At 44.4% G+C, this 25,821-nt stretch overlaps 1 long non-coding RNA gene across 1 annotated transcript; it reads right to left on the reverse strand.

Annotated features, from left to right (window-relative positions):
* Positions 1 to 646: 646 nt before the first annotated feature.
* On the reverse strand, positions 647 to 9,726 carry LOC129386531 (uncharacterized). Its single transcript, XR_008613888.1, has 4 exons — positions 9,655 to 9,726; positions 3,642 to 3,764; positions 1,431 to 1,529; positions 647 to 835 (listed from the first exon to the last, which is right to left on the reverse strand). It is a non-coding gene; the product is annotated as an uncharacterized lncRNA (long non-coding RNA).
* Positions 9,727 to 25,821: the final 16,095 nt, after the last annotated feature.

Consider the following 25,821-nt stretch of genomic DNA (forward strand, 5'->3'; position numbering starts at 1 on the left):
AGATGATAACCGCGTTTGTTCTGTTCGGAATTATAACGTAATTATTTTATGTTTTCCAGTTTCGGTGAGAAAAATTACAGAATGTTAGAAAGAAAAAAAAAATCTTAGAATATGCAAAACAGCAAAATCTAAGCCTTCGGTAATGCTACGTTGTTGTTTGCTTATTGTTTTAGTGTGTTGGGTTGCTGAGCACGACGTCGCGGGATCGAATCCCGGCCACGGCGGCCGCATTTCGATGGGGGCGAAATGCGAAAACACCCGTGTACTTAGATTTAGGTGCACAGTTAAGAACCCCAGGTGGTCGAAATTCCTCCACGATGGCGTGCCTCAAAATCAGAAAGTGGTTTTGACACGTAAAACCCCATCATTTTTATCGTTTTAGTGAATATGAAGAGGCATTAACCGAATGTCGTGCACCGTATCTGAAACTATCAGCATTATTGGTTCAACCTCCAGTAATTTCATTTCAGCTGGCGTTCACATTCACTTAGCTTAACACTTCACAAAATGAATTAAGTTATAATAGCTGTTTAATGTCTAGGTTTGTTTTCTTCTTTCTAACATTCTGTAATTTTTCTCACCGAATTGTGCCATGTACTCGTGTATGTACTTGCATACAGGAATTGTCATTGTTTCGCGGTACTCAGGTCCGACGAATTTTATTTTCTGAACGTTTTCCCATTGTTGGTAAGAAAGATGGCTTGCTTTCCAATATCCAGCGATTGAGTGAAAGCAGTTGTTAGCAGGTGAGTGCAGGTGTCACTGGCTTGCAAATGAGTTTGCCTGTTTCATTCACACATGTGCCACTCGTATAATTTCCGGGTCCAACTGCATGCTGAAACACAGAAAATTCACATTGCGTCAAAGTGCAAGATTTTTATATCCCGAGGCCTTCGCCATATTACTGTCGCTACGAACGCGAAGCTGCGCTTTCTTCGATGTGGAGTAAGACATTGCTCATCTTTTGCAAATTACCGCTCGTAGCCAATGAAGACTCTATGACAACTTATGAGGCACAAAAAAAAGGAAACAAAGGAAAGCTTCAGCAACGATTACGATAGTCACTAATGCGAAATCTGGGTGCAACCGTATACGCGTTTTCATTTCGCAATATATTGGCTGGCACGGACGATGTCCCGTGTGGCACTTTGCAAACGGAGCGAAGTGTGACGCGGCTGCCTCGCTAATCGCCTCGACTGCATCGACGGCGTGGTCGCACCGTTCTATCGCACCACCGCTATATTCGACCCTGTTTTTTTACGCTAATCCTTATATAGGCTACTTTACTGCCAAAATACCAGCTAACGAACAGATGGGCAAGCAAAATGGTGAATTGTGTAAGCCTTCTTTGCAAGGAAGTCTTGCCTTCTAAATGCGCTTCTGTCGACTTGTAGCCTAATACTTGTACGAACATACAAATGGCATCTTACCAGACACGGCACACCCTCGCCGTAGTAACCATACTCTTGAACATTTGTTCCATTCTTTTGGCATGTGAAGGCACAGCCTGTTTGATTGCCGTAGGCCATCTGCAAGATGGATATGTATATGTCTGATACAAGCTAAATATGATCATCTTTGTAGTGTTACAGTACTGGTGGTTCAGCACACATTTTCCTGGAATTTCTTTAAAATATATTTACTTCTTTCTCGTGTACAAAGCTAAAGTGTTTAAGTCACACAATGCCATGCCAAATATTTATACCTCACCTAATAAAGAATACGATATTATTGGATACCCTGAAAGCAGAAATAAAGCTTTTGTTAAAACATTTATTATAAAAAACAGAAGAACAGTTCCTACAACATTCGCTACAGAGAGAATAATCTAATGCAGACTACTTAAAGAAGTGTCGCTAAGTTTTCTCATTTCCGAAGCTCCCATGAAAACTATGCACCAATGGTCACACTCTTTATTCTTATATGGCTGGTCTGAATGAATAGTAATGTTTCTATCTGATATCTGCATAGTTTCCTTAAGCCTATCTTTTGAAATTTTTTCGAAGCTTAGCATGTTTGCGGATTAAACAGGATAAATTCAGACGATACATTCTCTAGTTTAACTAGGGCTTTGGAATTACATACAAAGTTTAGTATACGCCAGTCAATTACCACAATATCTCGATAATGTGGAAGTTGTGTTGGCACGCCCTACAGGGGCGTCTGCGTAAGCAGGCATTTGGTGAGTTGCAACAACACCTTCCAGAGCACATGAGAGTCGGACCCTCCCAATGTAGCCCTGCATGGCTTAGTCGTGTCTGGGGAAAGGGGGATCCTGAGGATTGAGCCGATGCCGGCTATTCGGACCTTCAAGGCCTCCCGGCAGAGGCGCCACACCTCTTTGGCCTCTGCTTCATATAGACGGCGCCTTCAGGTCTTTAAGATTTCCTGTAGGAAATCGGTAGTCGTCTTTTTCTGTCCTGCTCTTCAATCTTCGTACTTCTCTCTCGCCTTTTCATCTCTCCTGCCTTTTATTGCCTTCTCACTCGAGATCTTTCAGGCAGCAAGGATTACCCTTGCCGCCTGGCTACCCTTGTGTTGGCTGCCCTTTCGTGGGTAGTCAACCTTAGGTATACTATACTTGGTCACAGTAGTGGTGTGCAGCTGGCGTTTGCAGGGCATGTCCTTTCCAGGTACTGCAGCGGCCTCTCGTTGAGCTACGTGGTGGATGGCTGATGTCTCAGCCAAACATTTACCTCTGGAAAAGCCATTCCCACCCCCGCCTCCGTGAACGCCTTCAGAAACGAGGCGCACAGAAGGAGTTTTTGGGTCCTATTGGAAAACAAAGTCACAATTTTCCGAGATTTCTTGTGGCACATTTTGAGGAAACAGGAACCTCAGCGAGGATGATTTCCTCTTTTCTGATTGCAAAAACTGAAATCGTGGGTGCCGGCTCTGTCCAGTACAGAGATGTTTAGCGAACCCTACCCCCTCATGGAACATTGATAAGGCTATTCCACTGTACAGGATCAGTATACTCTATTTCTGTAGCATCGGCAGAGGGGCTGAGGCCTACAGTCTCGACTGGCGACTATGCTAGTCATACATTCGAAACCTTTAGACAAATAAGAACTGTCTGGGCAGTTTTCTCGGCAAGGTTGTTGGGGTTCTAGGAACGGCACTGGCGGACACTGGCGGACGACCAGAGAATCGAGCCCATACCCGCTATCGTGGTAATATCTCATGGATTACTGAGTCTAATACTTAAGTAAACCAATATAAACTGACGCAAGTGTCTCTACAACACTAATGTAAGCCGTTATCCAGTAAGCAAGAGCCATCACGAGATATTTAGTAAAGTACCCATTACAAAAAACCAATCGTCTATTAGTTACTTAGTTGTAGAGTTGCATTTTCCATGCCATATTGAAAGACGAGATGGTGAACTGAAGCTGTAAAACTATTTTGCAATATTTAATGTCAAAATTAGCTGCTTACTTCCGTTAGCAACTATAGTCACCTTATTACTTAGGGCAAAATATGGGAGAAATAGCTCATAAATTTATGTAAAATATTTGTTGGCATCAAATAACCCAATATGCTGCGTGGGAAGAGCTTATACACTCGCGAACGACCGCGATTGTCGTTATTCCGCCACGTAATGACAATAAATAGGGTGTTCTGTTTTCGCACACCATTACCTTGCGTCTTTTCTCCTCTTCGACGTGTTCACAGCCCTTTACAATGACGGTATATACACACTTTCCATCCTTGCATGTCCCTCGCTTATAATCCTCTTCATCATTATATCCGCTGGTTAGTACCTTCAAAGAATAAATATTAGAAAAAAAAGTGTCACTGTAGCCCGAAAAGCGAAGTATAGATAGCGATAGCAAATTAGTAGGCAGCCATGCGAAGTAATCCTAGTAGTTTATCGGCTGTATATACTTGTAAACATTCCATTAGTAAATACATTAAAATACATGGTGCCACGCGCACAGGAACAAACATGAATACATCACGGTCGTTGACCTCGGAAACTCGCTGGTAAGACGCTGGAGCGAGCAAGCACGGCATCAACAGCGAGCAAATTGAGCTTCGTGCGGCATCTCTCTTCATCGCGAACTAAGCGGCGAAAAGACAGCCCACATGAAGCTATCAGCAGTCGGCGTACTCTGTCCCCAACGCAGATCGCTTTCAGGATAGGGCCGCCACGGCGGTGCCATACGCAGCAGCTGCCCGAGTAGAACCCTTTCCCTCCCCCAGGTAACTTTTGCACGAAGGAGGACGGCACGCTTCCTCCCCGCTTTCCTCCCTTGCGCTAGCGGGATTGAGCCACCATCGTCGGCTCACCCTCGCACGCCTTCTCTCGCACATAGAGCACGCGGCGCGCGGCGACGATTTTATCGGCCTTGGACTTTATGCAGAACATCACGGCGACGCCTATGTCGAGAACGACAGATATGCGTCTGGTGTGCCCATATAATTGCTATGGCAATTGTGTAATTCTGGTTCAAATAGAAGATAAAGGGAAGGCAAAAATTGTGCATGTGATGCCTTCCTAAATCAATCTTTATAACTACTACCACAAGTTACCCAGAGGAAGCCATTGCCTGTGCAACAAAATGCGCAGTTCCGCCCGAAAGGCGAAGCACCGAATGCTATAGCAAATTAGTAGATAGCTGTAGAAGGAAGTATAGTAGTTTTATCGGCCGTATAGATGTATAAACATTCGATTACTAAGTAAATTAGCTATGATAGAATGTGTAAGCGTGACTCAACGAGGACGTAGAATGAAGCAGACACAGGGAGAGCGCTGTCTTTCTGTGAGTGCTTCTTTCTTTTTAGAGTGTGTGGTGCAGCCTGAAGCAGGGACAAGTGACGCAATAAAAACGATGACAAGCACTTTTCCTGCGTCCTTTGTCCCTGCTTCGCGCTGTACCACACAATCTAAAATGGAAAACGAACTAGCCCAAACCATCACCCTTCTATGCTTCTTTCTACGTGCTTGTTTAGTCGCACTTCCGCATTCTATCATGAATTCAAACCAACTAGAGCGTCAACGTGTTTGAACTAAAATCAGCATGGCGTCACGCGCGCACAGGTAAACATGCACGCATCTCGCCCGACGAGCGCCGCCAAAACTCGCTGTGAAAACTATTGAGTCAGCAATCACGCCATCTGCAACCGAATTGACTTTCAAGTATGTCTCGCTTCAGCGCGAACGAAACATCGAATGCACAGCGCATATGACGCTACCCGCACTACTCGCACTCTGCAAACATCACAGATGGCTTTGAAGATGAAGCCCGAGCCGCGGGCGCGCACATTAGCCACGTCGCAGATCGCTTTCAAGAAACATGAGTGTTGGCCACGCGTTCCCACGGCGTCCGCCGAAGTGTTACTTCGGCGTCCGCGATTCGTCTGGCCAGCGCCGTAGTTTCCACTGTGTACGGAGCGGCGGTCGAGGAGGACGTCGAGGCATCGTAATAGCCGCCGGAGAAGAACTCCCCTCCTCCTTCCCCTCACCCCCCTGCCTCGCGTGCCACAGGAGACGACACGCACCCAGGCCGCGTTCCTCGCTCATGCGCGCAAGATTGAAGTGCGCGTTCGCCGGATCACCCTCACACCCTTTCACTCATACGGAACCTAACGGCGACAGCAGATATGCGCCTGGAGTGTCTATATAATTGCTGTCGCAATAAAACAACTACGACTTGCAGCTCCCCAATGAAATAGGGGTTATTCAATATATAATGTGCCATTATACTGTCAAGTCTCTTTTCTCCCCGTAACAATTTTTTGCAAGATATTCATTTATGCCTCCTGTACCCCTAGATTACGCAATAAGTTCATTAGGGCTTAGATCTTTACTCAAATACATACCTTTTATTAATCTCTGAAAGCCATACAGATAGGTTGATTCTACTCCGTAGATTGTTCACATGAACGGGATCAATTGTATTATAAATTTTCGTGAAGGCACCATGTTGTTTGATTGAAATTGCGTTGTCCTGATTCTATAGGGAAATTACGTTGCTAAATATTTTCTTACAATACTGAAAGCAAGCAAATGGGCCTCTATTTCTCCACAACTTCAACATCTCCTTTCTTAATGATTAGCATGTTGCTTTCATTTCATTTGTTTTACCTGAAAACCCCGAAGGCATTAGATTACATTCTTCCCGCTCTTTGGTACAGTTGAAGTCGTGAGGCATTGCGTATAAAGGGTCGCAACATTTTCAAACGTGATATCTCCTCCATCTTTGATTAAATCGACTGTTATTTCATCTTCTTCTCCCCCTTTTTCCACGAACATGCCTGGCAAGGCCTTTATAACTTCATCGCTGGCTATAGAGGGCGCTTCTGTACGCTGTTAATCGCTACTTCCCGTTACGTTTAACGGGTTACTCTACGTACTGTACAGGTGAGCACAGTATTATTATACTTCATTAGCTATATCATCATAATTGCTGATGAAGTTAGCCTGCTTATCTTTCACTCTTTTGTCATGTCCTATGCCAAGCTTTCTTCTCACTGATTTCATGATGCAACCATATTTTACTCCTTCCGCAATTGAAGAAGTATTGACAAAGATCCTCACAATAGTTGAAATCAATTATGGAAATAGCACGCCTCATAAGCATCAAGCGTTTTTTGAGCCATCGTTAAAACAACCTACACATCGGATCATAAAATTAAATGGCCCGACGGAAGCTTCTGTGTTCACTGCATCTGCCATTTAAAAATTTGGTTGCTGAATCGACCAAAGCGCACATCTCACGTCACTTTATAGAGGAAATGCTAGCTCAGCACACTGGAGGGTAGTTTTGACCATGGCGTCATTCCAAGCATTATTTTTCAAGATTCCCCGATCATCCAAAAAATTGTCAATTTGGCCAGAAGATAAACTTCCATCGACATTGCATACAGCGCATGACATTCGTAGGATAATAATTCTAACGGAAGGGTTTAAGAACGTGTAGAAAGACTCTCGGTCAAGACTTATTTTCATAGGCCTGGTAACGAAAGCAATAGAGATAGCGGCTTGTGTCACTGACTGTCGAGGCACTTGCACAGGTAATCTTAGCCAGTAATATTTCCGCTTGACTGGAACCATTGTTTGCCTGAAGCCGAGGTGATTCATCGTGGCATGCTTGTTGGACCTCGGGCCCTATAACGTAAAACTTTTCCAATATGTTTTTATTTCGAACTCCTGACCTCAAGTTTCCGAAGCGCCGATCGGGCAGTGACCCACAGCGTTGCCTGAACAGCGCAATCAAATGCTCTGCTCATTTATAGGAGGTCACTTTCGTTTGCATTCAAAACGAATAACTTCGCCTACATTGAGCGGCTTTTCTTAGCTAACTGACAAGAAGCGAGGAGCATATCCAAGTGGTGAGGGGTTTGATGCGGCCGAGCCAACGTAGTAAAAATAGGTAACCTGATGAAAAAAGATGTGTCGGCATCAGCGATTGGTCCCCTTTCCCTTGTTTAGCTTGCAGCTTGTCTAAAATCCGGGCGGCGTGCAACAGACAGTAAAAAATGCCGCTAATACGGGTTCTCAGCAACGGCTAGTCGGCAGGGTGATGTTTACGGGCTGAAAGGGCAATATAACGTTATGCAACCAGGCAGAAAGTTTTTTATAGACAAATAAATCCATACGCTCCGACAGATGCGGGTAGGCAGTGCCTATGCGATCGGCGGGCAGCCATCTTCTATTCCTTTCAGAACGGGGCAGTCTCCGGATATTAGAAAAAAAAAAATCCAGTCTTGTTCGGCATATTAGTGCGTTTCTAACGTGTACACGTCACTTTGACGCAATGAGTTTTCGCGGTTTTGTGACATCGAGTGACAGACAGGTGAAGTGGGTGCGGCCTGAAATTTTTTCAATACAAGAGGGTTAATAGCGAAAAGGCGGTGAATCAGCTATTACTCTTTTTCTTTTATTCCGTCAAATCATGCATATTCAGTGTGCATACATTATTTCCCATTGGGAGTTATCGCGGTTTTCTTGATGTCGCATGACAGAAAGACGAAGTGTGGGTGGGGGAGGGGTCCAAATATGACCAATCGCGGAGTGCTGATTGCAGGATTGAAATAGAGAAGTTTGGAATAGGTTTACGTTATAGCGCCCCTCATGCCGAATATGCGTCGGGAACACAAGATGGCGGCTGATTAAAGTTCTTGATGAAAATTTCTTCATGGAAAGAACATGGTTGCACAAGCAAGATGACAAGATTCATGCTAATGTTCTGGGCACGCTTGCATATCGATCCTTTAACGATAAATGAGTGGAATCAGCTCACTGTCTTTCTGTAGCTGACAGGCAATATTAATCATGTCCACAACTCCTATAAAAGCCAAGTCTTCCTCAGGTTCTGTGACTTGTACATGCTCAATCAGTGACCTTCGCAGGAAATCAGCGTGGCAGTTTCGTCTTTGGCAGTTATCGCCACCATCTTATCAAATTCTAGAGGTCTCGGCACCACAATGCAAGCCCACTGGACGGATCATTCAAGTTTCTCAGACAGGAAAGTTAATAATGTCGCTAACCATAATGAAGGAACGGCGATAAACATATGGGCGAGTCTTCATAACTGCCTGAACCTAAAATTTAAAAAGAAATGTGTTTTTTAGTATTTTTACGACATTTGTCCATTGCTATTGTCAGGCAAAAACGTATATCACAATGGCTGTATGCCCGGTCTCTCCTGGCGAGTGCCTTCAATGAAATTTGATTGCCCTGTAACACAAACCCGAGGAAGGATGTAATTCACAAAATTTAGGATACTCAACTAAATAGTTGACTAGCGTAATTGCGTTGAAATACTAACAAAAGCACCTTATATAAAGGCATGTAATCTGGGAACTTTTATTGCACTGAGGTTACGATATTATTAATTGCCGTAGTTCTGTATCTATTGAGCTGAAAAGAATACACCAATTGTTGACAAGTGCAGGGAAACGAATATCACGAATAAATGTCGGTGATCATATAATTATCATCAAGCAATAAAACGATGCATGGTATGGCCAAAGCCGAAGCCTGCATTCAGACCGGTTCCCCTCTCACGCTTCCCACTGCACACGCTGCGCCATCTAGTGGCGTTCCCATACAGTCCACACGTAGCACAGGTTGCACTCACTGAGCCTCATAAAAAAAATTAAAGGTTCATTTTTGTCACTGTAGGATGGAATATATCCAGTCTTACAAGCCCGGTTACCCATGTTAACCTCAAAGAGGTTTGTTGAAGAGTGGCACACACCTACTGGTGCGCGCCGAGTGACCAATATCGGTATGAAATAGCTTTATTCAAGGGAAACACACACCGAGTGGCACAAACCTAATGTTCCAAACAATAAACAAAGATGTTCACTAAAGAGCGGTAGATACCAACTGCCGCACGCTCCATTGCCGTACCCTACTAGCCGATCTCGGCATCATAAACGCTCGCTGAAGAGCGGCACATAAGTACACAGTGCCACATATCCAGCAACCCAAGGTTGTCCGACGGTCCATTCCCTCAAAAAAGCAGCCCAATGCGCTACCGTTAGGACCATGGAGGACCCAACGACTCTTGTTGGGAGCAAGGCTGTAGGAGGCATAGATAGGTAGCCAGATAGGCAGCTAGACTTACCGTCCGCTCCAGGACAGTGCGCGAAATGCGCTAAGAATTATAATCGCTTTAATAAATGATAAAGACTACTTACCCAACAAGGTTCTCCATTATTGTTTGACTTTTTCACACCTGATATTTCACATGTGCAATTATCACGGGGGTTCTGCAAAGACATACCGAATATGATATGTCTATATATGGCCAATATATATAGTGCAATACTGAAGCGCTAAACTAATCAAAAATTTTATAATATGGCGTCCAAATCAATCCTCTGATACCTTTCTAAAAACGCAGACTATTACGATACACAGTCACATATGAAAGCAATAAATATACCTATATATCTTTCGGGAAGTTTGCCAGGGCAATTAAATAGAGATGTGAACACCTCTTTACAGACCTTTAAGCAGCGGAAGGCCGCGCGTCGCTATCAAGCTCACTTCTCATAGTGCATCATGACGTTGAAACGTGCTGAATGTAAAATAAGCCCTGAAACACAAATATTATCGCAGCTCTTGCTGAAGCATATAACATTGTTTCACAGTAATAGCAGCTAACGTTATAGCAAACCGTTATTCTGATTTGATTTCGCGCTATATAGCTAACGGAAGGCTAACGGAACCCTAATGGAAGAGAAAATAGCCTAGAGGAATTTTAAATCCCACAAGTAACGCCGGAAGAAGTAAAGAAAGCCTTGGGAGCTATGCAAACGGGGAATTCAGCTGGGGAGGATCAGGTAACAACAGATTTGTTGAAGGATGGCGGGCAGATTCTTCTAGAAAAACTGGCCACCCTGTATACGCAATGCCTCATGACCTCGAGCGTACCGGAATCTTGGAAGAATGCTTAAATAATCCTAATCCGTAAGAAAAGGGACGCCAGACTTGAAAAAAAAGAGACCGATCAGCTTACTCTCCATTGCCTACAAAGTATTTAGTAAGGTAATTGCAAATAGAATCAGGAGCATCTTAGACTTCCGTCAACCAAAGGACCAGTCAGGATTCCGTAAAGACTACTCAACAATAGACCATATTCACACTTTCAATCAGGTTATATAGAAATGTGCGGAATATAACCAACCCTTATATATAGCTTTCTTTGATTACGAGAAAGCGTTTGATCCTGTCGAAGCCTCAGCAGTCACGGAGGCATTACGGAATCAGGGTGTAGATGAGCCGTATGTAAAAAATACTGAAAGATATCTATAGCGGCTCCACAGCCACCATAGTCCTGCATAAGGAAAGCCACAAAATCCCAATAAAGAAAGGCGTCAGGCAGGGAGCTACAATCACTCCAATGCTATTCACAGCGTGCTTACAGGAGGTATTCAGAGACCTGGATTGGGAAGAATTGGGGATAAATGTTAATGGAGAATACCTTAGCAACTTGCAATTCGCTGATGATATTGCCTTGCTTAGTAACTCAGGGGACAAATTGCAATGCATGCTCACTGACCTGGAGAGGCAAAGCAGAAGAGTGGATCTAAAAATTATTCTGCAGAAAACTAAAGTAACGTTTAACAGTCTCGGAAGAGAAAAGCAGTTTACGATAGGTAGCGAGGCACTGGAAGTGGTAAGAGAATATATCTACTTAGGACAGGTAGTGACTGCGGATCCGGATCATGAGAATGAAATAATCAGAATAATAAGAATGGGCTGGGGTGCGTTTGGCAGGCATTCTCAGATAATGAACAGCAGGTTGCCATTATCCCTCAAGAGAAAAGTATATAACAGCTGTGTCTTACCAGTATTGACGTACGGGGCAGAAACCTGGAGGCTTACGAAAAGGGTTCTACTTAAATTGAGGACGACGCAACGAGCTATGGAAAGAAGAATGATAGGTGTAACGTTAAGGGATAAGGAAAGAGTAGATTGAGTGAGGGAACAAGCGCGAGTTAATAACATCTAAGTTGAAATCAAGAAAAAGAAAGGGGCATGGGCAGGACATGTAATGACGAGGGAAGATAACCGATTGTCATTAAGGGTTACGGCCTGGATTCCAAGAGAAGGGAAGCGTAGCAGGGGGCGGCAGAAAGTTAGGTGGGCGGATGCGATTAAGAAGTTTGCAGGGACCACATGGCCACAATTAGTACATGGCCGGGGTAGTTGGAGAAGTATGGGAGAGGCCTTTGCGCTGCAGTTGGCGTAACCAGGCTGATGATGATGATGATAATGATGATGAGCTAACGGATTGCTTTTTTCTCGGTAAAACATTTAAGTGGCTAAACAACATGTATTATTTCAATGGAAGACTTTCATTCCCAGTGGAAAAATGGGTGCTTTGGAAGCATATTGTACGTTTCAGGAAAATTACACTCCGGTGCGCGGAAATAGATTTAGTTTTTTTTTTTCTTTACATCTTACCGCTCAAAGAGGAAAGCAAATGTTGTAGGAAATGCTGCTCTCTCATAACAATATCGTTTTCTATCATCAAATATGGCAATGTATTTCTTTTCACCCTCCCAAATTACCTATGATCGAGCCAGATTTTTAGGACTAAAAGCTTCTTTTCGCCGTAGTGAATATTCTTGTGAAACTGCTCAAATCCTGATATATGAGCAAATGATTACCGTTCTGGTAACATCCTTTAGGACACTGCAGTCAGCCATGACTTGTCATTTTGGTACTGATGCACGCCATTCGCTCTTTCTTAGCGCTAGGTGAGGAAAACAGCCAGCTTAACACAAAGAATGACGTGCGGTCAAAGCCTTTCTCGCCTCAATATGCCGTCAACAAGATAACTGGCTAAGCATTTTTCATAGACACAGGTGCTCCAGCCAGTATTTGAGCAGCTACATGAGCATGGGAACCGCGACTCTGTACACAAGTACCCACGTCCCTGTGTGCTATCTGTCACGCTAAAGTTGGGTTTCTTATTTTTTACAGTGGAGCTGTTATAACCACGCTGGGTTTCTCTTGACGTCCGCAGCTTCGCCGAGCAGGGGGAGAGAGAACTGAGAGAGAGCGAAAGCAGAGTATAAAAATAGCGTCGCGTAGCATAGCGACGCAGCAAGGGTGGGTGGAGCCTAGCGGGAGAGAAGGAGCGGCGCGCACGCAAGCGAAGAAGGCAGACCGGATGCGTGCCGTCTCCTGTAGCGCGCGAGGCTGTGGAGGGGGGGGGGGGGGGGTCAGACGATGGAGTAGGGGCGTTCTTCTCCCGCGGCTGCTAGGCTGTCTCGATGTCCTCCTTGCCCGCCGCTCCGTACAGAGTAGAGAGAAGCATGGCGTCTACTACGGCGTTGGCGCGCGAAGCGCGGACGCCATAGGGACGTGTTGCCGGCGCTCGCATGTCTTGTGTGTGGTTTGGTACTACTTTACTAGCCTTCCCCCAGCTCCGCCGGTCTCTGGTGTTTGCGATAGCAGAGCCACATAAAATATTTGTTCTATTTTCTCAGGAAACGCAAGAGAATCTTAGTTAAAGAGGGGGAATCTCAAGCATAAGCGACGTTAAAGATCTTGGATCAAGAACACAAGATGTTCCGGCTTTCACCTAGCTTGCTCTTATTTATTGCAATTTGCTAGTGTCTCCTGTCTTGTGTTTCGTTCAATCGCATAATCTTCCCCGTTCGTCCTGATCTGCAGAAGTGCTAATTGGAGACAAGGACCAGTTGGCTGCACTCAAATTCCATGCTCGATATGCTTTACAGACGCATATCTAATGCGTACGAGCACCTCTACATTACATCGCCTTTAGGTAACGGGACGCAGCATACGCCAGTCTTATTATTGTAACAATGTTGCCGTGTAAGTCTCTAAAACACATGTCCTAGTTTTCATCGGGTTCTTCACAACCTATCATATAGCACATTTAGCGCTTCGTTTGGGCTGTGTCCTAAATTTTTTACAGGTCATTTGTTTGCGTTTTTGACTAAGACTAAAAAATCTTGAGTGTTCTGCAGTGAATGCTTAGTGCTTTTGGATTAAATGGGGTATCATATGGGCCTGTCGCTCAATGTTTATAATTAATTATTGACATTATGGGGTTTTACGTACCAAAACCACTATTTGGTTATGAGGTACACTGTATTCGGGGACTCCGGAAATTTGGACCACCTGGGGTTCCTTAACGTGCCCCTAGATCTAAGTACCACGGGTGTTTTCGCATTTCGCCGCCATCGAACTGCGGCCGCCGTGGTCGGAATGCAATTCCCCGACCTCGTGCTTAGCAGTCCAACACGATAGCCACTAAGCAAACGCGGCGGGTTGTTTATGTATATAAAAATATTACGTGTATCTATCTACTATCTGCTATGTACGAGCACATGGTCAGTATCTATGTGCGCCTCTAGGAGTACGCTAACGCCCAAGACGCACTGTGGTCCTAAAGGGGAAGTTTTACTCATATCAATTGCGAGTATATACTAAGGATACACAATTCTCATAGGTTCAAAGAAGTGCTGCTGTATGCAATTTTGACTAGCAAATTAAATCCTAACAAAACAAAAATGCTGCGGACTTGGGCGACCTTGCAGAAACAGCGGCGAAGCTGTTTCTTTAGAGCACTTGCGACAAAAATAGTAGGCAGTAATTAAATTATATACTTTAATATGCTGCCTCTAAATACTTTATAGCTGGTCCGTTTGACATCTTCGTCGCATATGCCGCTATCTAACACTTTGTAAGAATTTTTACGAAGGAACAAATTCGTACATTTGGTCAGAACATTGAGTGCATGGTTCCCTCTCGCCTCTCCCATTTTCGCTAAATTTTAGGTCGGTTGCATTGATAGTTCTCGCTGGACAGCGGAATATATTCTGTGCCATTCTTAAAACAAACCTACAACGCTCCGGATCGCTTACACTCGGAATCTACTTTCCAGGCCGCATTTGTTAACGCACTTCGAACTTCGCCAGCGCATCACCCTAACCTCTTCTTACTATTAGTTTAACCAAAACAAGTTGCCTTGTTCAGTTGATCGAGGACACTGTAGAAACCTACTACGAACCTCGTATAATGCATAAGAAGCAGTGAAAACGAAGGTTCCTAATTACTTGCGACAGTTCTAATTAGTCCAAAAATGTTAATGTTTCGCTGTTAACAGAATTCCCATTTTTACAATATATAAACTTGGTATAACATTACAAGAGTTAACTGCTGGGCTAGTTGGTGATCTTGCGTACTGAAAAGATTTTGTGCCAAAAAACAACACACACAAGGAAGACGACGACACCACGGGCGCTTTATTAGACCTCGGTCGGTGTAACATATCTCGGTAAATCAGCAAACGTAGCTTGAGACGGCCGCATGGCACTTTTTGAGCGCCTGACTAAGAATCATTTGAATGCTGCAGTTTGATCCACACGCATTTAACATCACCCACATATCTGCCGTAGCTTTCCCCTCGTTTTCGCAAAGTTTGATCTAGGTGGCATTTGTAGTTTTACTAGGAAGACAGGCTAAATTCTGCACCGCTTGTAAGGCACGCTCATCACGCACTGCAAGTGCCGCAATTAAGTTACACGTACAGAAATTCGCGTGCACATCACCCATTATGTGGTCCTCACAGTGACAGAGCATAAACATTCCTCCTCGTGTAGGTCGCAGAGTAAAGTGGTAGGACGGTTATTACCACGTGTAAGAAAGCGAGGAGTAATTAAAGATTTCTAAGGCTGCAAATAAATCAGACAAGTTGAACGCCCGCGACACATTGCATCTAAAGTGGCCCCCATTGCTACTCCATATAAGCTTTGTGTAACGCAGAGTATCTCGCAGACACCGGGAAACGTAGCTCAAAACTGCTGCCTCATGCATTGTGACACTTGCTTTGGGATTTTTTTAAGAAGAAGAAACTTCGCACAGGGATTCGGCATGGTATTCGGCAAAACTGTGCTAAATTTAACTTTGGTGGCTTTTTTAGTTATTTCGGGGCTGCGTACTGGATTTCGTACGGCTCGTAAAATACGCTCACAATGCTCGAGTGCTCTTGCGTGCGTAACCCTTTATGATGCGTGAAATTAGGGGAGAAACACGGGTTCGATAATTATTTGCAGCACTTCTCTTAGGGCCAGGAAAGATAAAAATTTACCATTGAATAAACTTAACACTTCTTTTATGAATAATGAATGCGGAGCTTGTATCTGGTACAGTTGTTATAGGATTCTAAGGAATATTGCGAATAACAGCAGTATGACACATTCACGCACTTGTTTAGGAATTTTTTTTCAAAGGCAGTATTTGATTCACACGCGCTTTACTTGAGAATGACATTTACCATCATTCTTCTCCGATTTTTTCAAAGTTTTGTCTTGGTTACATTTGTAGTTTGCCAAAGCAACGTGCTACATTTTGTCTTGCTCGTGGAGCTCCATTATAGTGGTTTAGGAGCGCTTAAATTCCTCATTTACTCCACAGGTCGTCATTGCAATAAAACTTTGAATTTTGCCTAATCACAAGTCACAACATATCGCTGATGTTTGCGAAATATGAATTTTGTGTAACACATAGTTCTTACAGGACACAATATAAATCTGAAATGTCAATGTAACGCTTGCGAGCACTTTTAATATACATGTTTACAAAGGCTGTAGCTTGCCCAGATGCCGTTAATTGTACATTAGTTCCATCTACCATATCCTCTCGTGTTCGATCAATGCTACCTCTGTGGCATCTGTAGTTAGGCCAGAGCAGCGGGCTAAATTTTGCACCGCTCGTAAAACGCGTTCATAAGGCTTCGTAGCACCTGCATAAGTTGTATACTATTAAAGTCGCCATTAGCCCACACACTTCGAACTTTGCGCACAAATGTCGCTTAAAGTGACCGCTATTTCCGCCAAATAGAAACAAAGTGCCTTGTGTAGTTAGGACACCCTTATGACGCATGGAAACGGGAAAAAAAATGCAAGGTACTGTAATTATTTACAACACTTCTATTTAGGTGGCGAACATGCCAGGCTCACCGTATACATTAAATTACCACAACCCCTATTTTCACCGAAGTCGATGTTGACGTTTTGTACAGTTGTTTAGGACTACGGGAAATATTGCGGTATGGCACTCTATAACGCTAACATTAGTAAATTCCTACAAAGGCTGTAATTACCCGGCTTAGAGTAATCATTTATCTTTTGTCACAATATACTTCAGTGAAATATAGACAGCATGCCTCACAAAGTTCTCTGAGAATACCGGGGAAAAGAACTGCATGTTTCCTCTTTGGCATATAATTTTCCAGACGACTACTCAGTACTAGTCATAAAGCCACATTAGCAACCTGTCCACTTCAAACATTTAGTCAGCATCGATCTCAAAGTACGGCTGCCTCAGTGCCCTTTAAATATGACACTTCTGCCGTTTATGGGCGTCCAAGGAAAGAGGCCTAACGTTTAAGCGCTTAATATATTAGTCTTTTAAGCGGGCCAAGAAGAAGGGTTTGCCAATTTTCATTTAAGCTCAAACTGACACACAGGCTTAAACTATACCTGCATATCTCCCCTGTATTTCCCCACTTTCCCTTACAATATAAGCTTTGTGAGTAATATAGCTTTGTCTGGAAACTGTCAAAACTGGCATATATAGTTTTTGAGCGCTTCTAGTCGCAATAACCACTATGCTCTAAAACAACATTGTTACATGGAAAAGATCACCTGTTTCTAAAATCATAGGATTGGTGCGCACAAGTAAAGCGTGACCGGTAAATGGAGGTTTCCGTGACGAATTTTAAAGAATCTTATGGGCCAGCACCTTAGAAACGTGTCGACAGCGGCAACCTCTATTTCATACTCATACAGTCCCACTTATTGTATGCAAGGCAAGGAAGTCGCTTGTTTGAGGCTGGCGTTGCCAAATTACATACGCGAATAACTAAAATGACAAATTATGCAATAGGTCGGTATTATTGCGTATCTGTCGAAATTTTTGAGCCCCGAGTTTGCGCTCAGTCACGAGAGCTATAACCTAAAACTATTGCATTCTGATTTTTTGTTGCAATACCCTTACGTCACACTTACGTAACTTCCCGTGCAAGGATTGGTTAGTTACCCGCAGCGTTGTTCGAAGCACCCAATCCAATGATCTCCTCATTTATAGGAAGTTACTTTTGTTTTTATAGGACATTTGCTTGCTTTCAGAGAGAATAGCATCGTCCAGCATGATAGGTATTTCTTATCTAACTGACTGAAGAGAGGTGAGCAGCACGAAGAAGTGCACAGAGTTTGGGTGGAACTGAGCTAGCGCAGTTAGAGTATATAACCGTATGAGCAGTGTGGTGCTGGCATATACAATTGGTCAGCTTGCGCTTGCTTAGCTTGCGCCGGTTCGGCGAAAATTGCAGCAGCGTCCAACGAAGGGATAAAACACCGCTAAAAGGAATCTTTCTCGAAGTAGAGGTCGCATACGTGCCGAAATGGCTCGAAGAAAGTTTTATTGCCACCCACCTATTTTTATCATGCGCAAATACATGCATTCTCCTTGACAGCTCTGACTGGCAGTGCCAGATAAATTAGTAGGTAGACATACTAAATACCTTTCGGAAAGGGATGGTCTGCGGTCGGTTATTCCAAAATAAGTTCACTTCTGTGTGGGGCAATAATGCATCTTTACTGCCTATACGTCGCTTTGACGTGGTGAGTTTTCGTAGTTTTCGAACGTCGCATTACAGGCAGAGGATGCTGACCCAGCCCAAGTAGATCTTGACCACTCGCGGTAAAGTAATGGTGAGAAAAGCGCAGAACCTGAAAGATTTTTTTTTCTTTTGTTGCGTCTAATCATGCCTAATGAGTGTGTACAGGTCATATCATATGGAGAGTTCTCGCACTTTTCGCAACGTCGCGTGGCGAACAGGAGAAGTGTGGGTGGTCCGAAAAATGTTTGACGAATCGTTCAGGACTGATTGCATAAATTAAACAAAAACAGTTTGGGAAAGATTTACGTCATAGCGCCCCAGGCGCCAAACACCATTAGTTGCTACGCACTCGTACCGTGCACAACGAGTCGCTTCACTTCGCCCACAGTTGGGGCACTGATCATTTGGCACTATGTGTCGTTTCACTAGGCGCTGGTGCGTCGGTAGCATGCCCCACCTTCTTAATGAGTCAAATGCGCGACCTGGGTTCGGGACTAAATTTTTACGTGCAAGCATAACTGGCCAACTCTTCGAATAGGTTGTGTTTGAGGCTGCCAAGAAAGCGAGCGAGGAACGGGCCGTGAGGTGAAGAAACTCGCGCGTCAAGGATAGTACGGAAAATCGTGCTGAGCGCGCGGGAAAGTTACGCCACCCAGAGGAATGTGTATGTAACGCTGAGCGAAATGGAGATAAGAGAAATCAGGCGAAGCGTAGCGGAGGAGCAAGGCAGATGGAGGATGCATGCTAGGTTGAGCTTCTCTGGCACTTGCTACTGGTGTTCTTTGGGTTGGATACGTGGTGAGTTTGTATTGTGGTGACGTCGCCGTCGCGTGCCGCACGCTGTTTGTGCGAGTGAAAGCGTGTGACGGTGAGCCGAAGATGGCGGCTGAATCTAACGTGCGCAAGGGGAGGAAGTGCGTCGTATTTCGTCCTGCGCATTGCGCCGAGGCACCGGGGGAGGGGATCGAGCGGGTGCGTTGTACTTCGGACGCGCGCTGTCGGACGCGCTTTATGCTGGAAGCGTTCTGGTTTGAGAGCGAAGTCTGGATGGGACGCGGCTCGTAGCTTTGCGTGCACTGTGTTCCCACCACTCAGTTGTCACTGAGGTGATGGGCAGCAGACACGTCACTTCGCTCGCTGCTTCTACAGCGATTCCTCACGCCAGTGTTTTGACAGTGACGGTCCGCCGTCATGCATAGCGAACACTTGCTGTTTGCCTGAGCGAGCTGACGCCATGCTAGGTAATATAAATATTAAGTGAATGTTTACAACGGTACGTTCTACTCCGGCGGCTGCTGCGTATGGCATGGCAGCGCGAACCCTGTCTTGAATCCGATCTGTGATGTGGACAGCGTAGGCGTCAAGGCGCACCGAGAGCCCAAGGCCTCTCCCATATTTCTCCAACTACCCCGGTCATGTACTAATTGTGGCCATGTCGTCCCTGCAAACTTCTTAATCTCATCCGACAACCTAACCTTCTGCCGCCCCCTGCTACGCTTCCCGTACCTTGGAATCCAGGCCGTAACCCTTAATGACCATCGGTTATCTTCCCTCCTCATTACATGTCCTGCCCATGCCCATTTCTTTTTCTTGATTTCAACTAAGATGTCATTAACTGGAGTTTGTTGCCTCACCCAATCTGCTCTTTTCTTATCTCTTAACGTTACACCTATCATTCTTCTTTCCATAGCTCTTTGTGTCGTCCTCAACTTAAGCAGAACTCTTTTCGTAAGCCTCCGGGTTTCTACCCCGTACATGAGTACTGGTAAGACACAGCTGTTAAACACTTGCTCTTCAGGGATAATGGCAACCTGCTGTTCATGATCTCAGAATACTTGCCAAACGCACCCCAGCCCATTCTTATTCTTCTGAATATTTCAGTCTCATGATCAGGATCCGCGGTCACTACCTGCCCTAAGTAGATGTATTCCCTTACCACTTCCAGTGCCTCGGTACCTATCGTAAAGTGCTGTTCTCTTCCGAGACTGTTAAACATTACTTTAGTTTACTGCAGATTAATTCTGTTCTGTTTTAATCTGCAGAACCGTAAGTAACCGTACGCAACTGTTGATCTCTCAGTAGCGCCATGTTACGCCTAGGCAGCCAGGCGCACTTTCGCTTGAAATTCGCGAATTGATGGGCGTCTCCCTCGGCGAGCGTTCTCTCGGTTGCGCTCGTCATTAGAGCGGTAGCAAGAATGCCAATGCGCACCTTGTTCCCACCTGCTCCGGCGTGCGATAAGACATGTTATATTTACGCGCCAGCGACACTAGTGTGTGGAGCGTCCGATTTGCTCCGATGTAACATAACTACGCCACACGTAAATCTCGTCTGCGTCAAGCTGGACTACCTTGGTCACCACAATGCGCTCTTCGAGCGGAGGCAGAACGCATCGAGGCCATGCTGTTGAATGTAGACGACCAGATAGAGAAAACCGGCTTGACTAGGAGAATACTTCGTATTCTTTGTGGCTAGCAGACGTGCGGGACTTGTTCGCTGATACACCGGAACGGAATACAAGCAATGAAAGAAGACAGCATGGGTGCTGGTTCCCCACATTCTTCGCTGTACGTCACTTCCGCCGGGCGATAATGACGGCGTGTTTTTTTTTTTTAGTTGCGGTATAAAAAAAATTTATTTTTGCGCGCTCTTTGTGCCGCACTGACTTGTATTTCAATTGTAAATCTTTGCACTGAGGCTATTGCATGTCTAAATTATCTGAAACTGAGCTTTTCACGCAGTCGAAAATTTTGTTGTAGTGAGCCTTCAAGTGAGCTACACCAATATTGCACAACATAAGTTTTTCTACTGTGGACACCGTTATCGCTCTAATGAATGATGACATTTCGGGAAGGCCCAGTGCGGCCTTCATGTTGGTCAGTTGCAGACATTAGGTTTTCCAATTTGCTTCTTTGCCTATCTATACGATATTCTCTATAATCGTTGTCATTATTCTGGCGATTCGGCGTGGCACTGAATTAACCTGAGTGACATAAAAAATGTAGGTTCACGCGTATCTTTTCAGACTTGATGCTCTTGTAGCGATGGACATTATAAATTAAGAAGCTCTGCTTACTACCCCCGTGTTTGTTGCAAGCGTTCGGCGTCTAGTCCTTGCCAGAAAATTCCAGCTTCTAAAAAAAACCTCTAATGTTTTAAAATCATTTTAACGTACACCAATTGGACATTCTTGTTTTTCTTGTCGATACACATGTCTTTCACATGTGTACGGGCGCGCGCGCACGATTCCGCGTCAGCCCTAACGACAAATTTTAGCCACACAAGCGCTCTCAGTCGCGTCCCATAAGCCTATACCGCCCGTTGGCTTTCGGGCTGCTGTTTACGCTGCGTAGGAGCACAATCTTCACGTGCGAGCAGTCGATGCAATTGTTTCACACTGCGAGCGAATCTGTAACTATAAGGCTGTGCACATTCAAGGAATCGTGTTTTCGGATATGCAATAAACTTTCCACACTACACAGAATACACATTATACACTCGTGTTATGACCAATCCCTCTAAATAGGCGTCAGCAATGTTGCCTTACTATATTTGCATGGGAACGAGTGCCATTCCCTCAAATAAAACCTTAGTTGGGAGTTCAGCACCTTTCCTGGTGCACTTCGTTTCATTTTGCTTCTTTCGGACTGCTTCCTTCAAAACTTCAAGATGAACAGACAAAAACTCGTCGCAATAACCAGTCTGAGCATAGGGAGCAAAGAATATGCAGCCTGTGCCTATCGTGCAGCACCGGAGAACACCTCGAAAGCAGTCACCCGAAGTATCTCTGCCGATGAAAGCCCTGGAGACGTCGTTAGGAAGTTGGTCAGTCCACGCGACCTTAGCGTCCTCTACGCCCAGCGTGTAGGTAATACAAACAACGTAATCGTCATTTTTGATGGATATTACGTCCCTAGCTATGTGAACTACGGAGCTGCGCTTGTTCTATGCGCTCTTTGCAGGAAAGAATTTAATATCTTTTACGAAACGGAAGACTTAGACACCGAGCGGGCGTATGCCACAATCCTACTAACCTAATTTGCCGGTGTTGCGGCACCAAGAATCCAAAGCAAGACCACGAATGCAAAGAAGAATACCAACTATGTGGAAAACACCACCCGACCGGGGATAAACGATGCCAAGCAAGGTACCGAATCCCATAGCCCGCCAAAAATACGAAGATGGGAACGTGCCCGGAGAGACGAACATGTAGAATACGACAACTACATCGACAAATCCCAAGTACAGCCAGCAGTAACAGAAGAGCCAGAAGCAGACCACGCGTTGCCAACCGATCAAGGTCAAGTTCCAGACCTCGCAGTGGCAATCCCACCAAGCTATCGCAGGCCATTGGCAATAGCAAGGGCACTACCGGCAACCACACCACCGGACCCCCGTCACAGGTAAGCTTAACTGACGTGGCTTCCCGGGCGCGCGGAGGCTGAGGCTGTACGTTATACTAGAAATAGTGTTAGAAAAAGAACTGGAAGAAATGAAACAAATGATGCTAGAACATCATAAGTGGATTGTCGCTCTTGAAGAAGAAAACAGTAGGCTGCAGAAAGTAAACATTACTCTTTACAAGACGGGCGAGCTATCACACTAGATATTACTGAGGAAAAAGAGGCAGATATGCAGGAAGAGGCTAACACTCCAGCCAAACGCAAATCCCCAGACAATAACCAGACGACACAGTTAAACCATCCATTAAACCTTTTGAGAAAAGGCAGGATGAACTCGAAAGCAAAAGTGACATTCTAGAAAACAAATTGGACATCATGGATACACACTTTAAAGACGGACAGAAAAATTGCAGAGCAAGTTACGCGGACTATTATGACGCAAATGCAACAACAATTGAACATGATCGCTACGAAATTTACCGACATTGAATCTCCTATGAAGACGGTGGAGGCGGCCCCATCGAAGCACTCAGTAAATCATATACCAAACCCTTGAAACCTACGGTGGAGGGAACCGGAAAACCATAACTGTCCTCATGGATCGACACGGCCATTGTACTATCTAGCAATTGAATTGTCGCAGATACAGTGGAAAAAGGTCCAACTTACATCAACACCTAATTAGTAAGGAACTTCCTGATGTCATAATGCTACATGGTCCACACTGTAAAGGAAAATTATCTGGGTACAGATCATTCTGTAGTGCAAACGGGGAGACCAGAGCTGTCACCACTCTAGTCAAACGTAGCTACACGGTCGTTCAGTATGAAAAAGGATAGACAGTTGGGCGAGTTGGTACGGTAACATGATTTTGGCTTCTAGCGCGAAGTGAAACACGGACACAGAAAGGATCAGACAGGACGAGCGCTAACTCTCAACTAAATTTTTATTAAAACGAAGAACATATATATAGGTGATTGCAAAAACCGTAGGAAAAGAACATGACAAGGTAAAAAGCATCAGTTTAACATATCAGGGGGTATCGAAGTCAAAGAACAAAAATTACTTCAGATTAGTACACGTATTGCGAAGGTACTGAAATTCGCAATCTAACAGAGACAACGAAGCATGACTGACGCAAGTGTCTCCTAATCTTTTTATGTGGAATGCCTCGATAATTTCCCGCGTGGTTTGGCATCTGTGTCTAGAAAGAATTTTCGTGTCTTCAAAGAAAGGTTTGCAACCACAATCGAAACAATGTGCCGCTAAATGTGATGCATTGGGGTTGTTTAGTGAATGTTTGTGTTCTTTTAGTCTAATGTTAATGCACCTGCCACTCTGTCCAATGTAAGCTTTCCCACACTCGAGTGGAATCTGATAAACTATACCCGTGTTGCAAGGCACTAAAGGGGACACATGTTTAACTCCGCAATCATCTTTTCTTTTTTTGCCTTCCAGTTCAAGTCTCCTATTTATCAAAGGGCACATATTAGACAACTTGCGTGGGGCCGAGAAAACAGTACTGACGTCATACCTATTGGCCACATTCCTTAAACCATGGGATAATCTATGCATGTAGGGGACTACAGCAAACTTTGTTTCATTTTTCTGTTTTTCTTGTTTCTTACCGGGGCTTTTCACCCATTTTACAAGTTTTTCGCAGGTTAGTGATAATAGATGCACTGGATAGCTAGCTTTTCCAAGCCTTTCTATCTGTTGTGAAAACCTTTGTTGCATGTTGTGCGGACATGACTTAGTAATGGCAGACCTAAGAGTTGAATAAGCTATCCCTGCCATTACTAAGTCATGTCCGCACAACATGCAACAAAGTTTTTCACAACAGATAGAAAGGCTTGGAAAAGCTAGCTATCCAGTGCATCTATTATCACTAACCTGCGAAAAACTTGTAAAATGGGTGAAAAGCCCCGGTAAGAAACAAGAAAAACAGAAAAAAGAAACAAAGTTTGCTGTAGTCCCCTACATGCATAGATTATCCCATGGTTTAAGGAATGTGGCCAATAGGTATGACGTCAGTACTGTTTTCTCGGCCCCACGCAAGTTGTCTAATATGTGCCCTTTGATAAATAGGAGACTTGAACTGGAAGGCAAAAAAAGAAAAGATGATTGCGGAGTTAAACATGTGTCCCCTTTAGTGCCTTGCAACACGGGTATAGTTTATCAGATTCCACTCGAGTGTGGGAAAGCTTACATTGGACAGAGTGGCAGGTGCATTAACATTAGACTAAAAGAACACAAACATTCACTAAACAACCCCAATGCATCACATTTAGCGGCACATTGTTTCGATTGTGGTTGCAAACCTTTCTTTGAAGACACGAAAATTCTTTCTAGACACAGATGCCAAACCACGCGGGAAATTATCGAGGCATTCCACATAAAATGATTAGGAGACACTTGCGTCAGTCATGCTTCGTTGTCTCTGTTAGATTGCGAATTTCAGTACCTTCGCAATGCGTGTACTAATCTGAAGTAATTTTTGTTCTTTGACTTCGATACCCCCTGATATGTTAAACTGATGCTTTTTACCTTGTCATGTTCTTTTGCTACGGTTTTTGCAATCACCTATATATATGTTCTTCGTTTTAATAAAAATTTAGTTGAGAGTTAGCGCTCGTCCTGTCTGATCCTTTCTGTGTCCGTGTTTCACTTCGTGCTAGAAGCCAAAATCACGATCAGTATGAGACAGGCATTGCAGATGTACACACTACATTAATCGGGTTAATACCTACTAGAAAAAAATCAACGCCTATTTGTCCCTAATGTTTATAGTAACCCCAGGAACAAGCTTCCCAATTTACGATCACTTCTCCGCAAGACACTCAAAACCGCAGAAGGTAGAGCCTTAGTAATAGGGGGGGGAGAAAGGGGGGGAGGGCAGCGGTTTCAATGCTCAACATACGGCATGCGGATAGAAATTTGAAAACCCCACAGGTAGACACCTATGGCTAGACGCCCAACAAGAGGGCTTTATCCTCATCACAGACCCGTTGACACATACGAGGCGCAGTCTAGTGTTAGTGGGGGCACTACGCCAGCTCTCACCTTTACGAAGAACATTAGGGATGCGAACTGGCTTAACACCCAATAGGATCTAGGGAGTGATCACAACATCCTCGAAATCACTGTTAAAGCAGGCTCACACAAATCTAATGGCTAACAACTCAGAATTGTAGACTGCAACAAGCTCAGACGAATTCACAAGAAAAAGGATAACACTATCACAGATATCGTGGAATAGAATACGCAGATTAACCGGAATGTTAAGTCAGCCA

This window comes from Dermacentor andersoni, chromosome 4 (assembly GCF_023375885.2).
Source record: "Dermacentor andersoni chromosome 4, qqDerAnde1_hic_scaffold, whole genome shotgun sequence".
NCBI classification, from domain to species: domain Eukaryota; kingdom Metazoa; phylum Arthropoda; class Arachnida; order Ixodida; family Ixodidae; genus Dermacentor; species Dermacentor andersoni.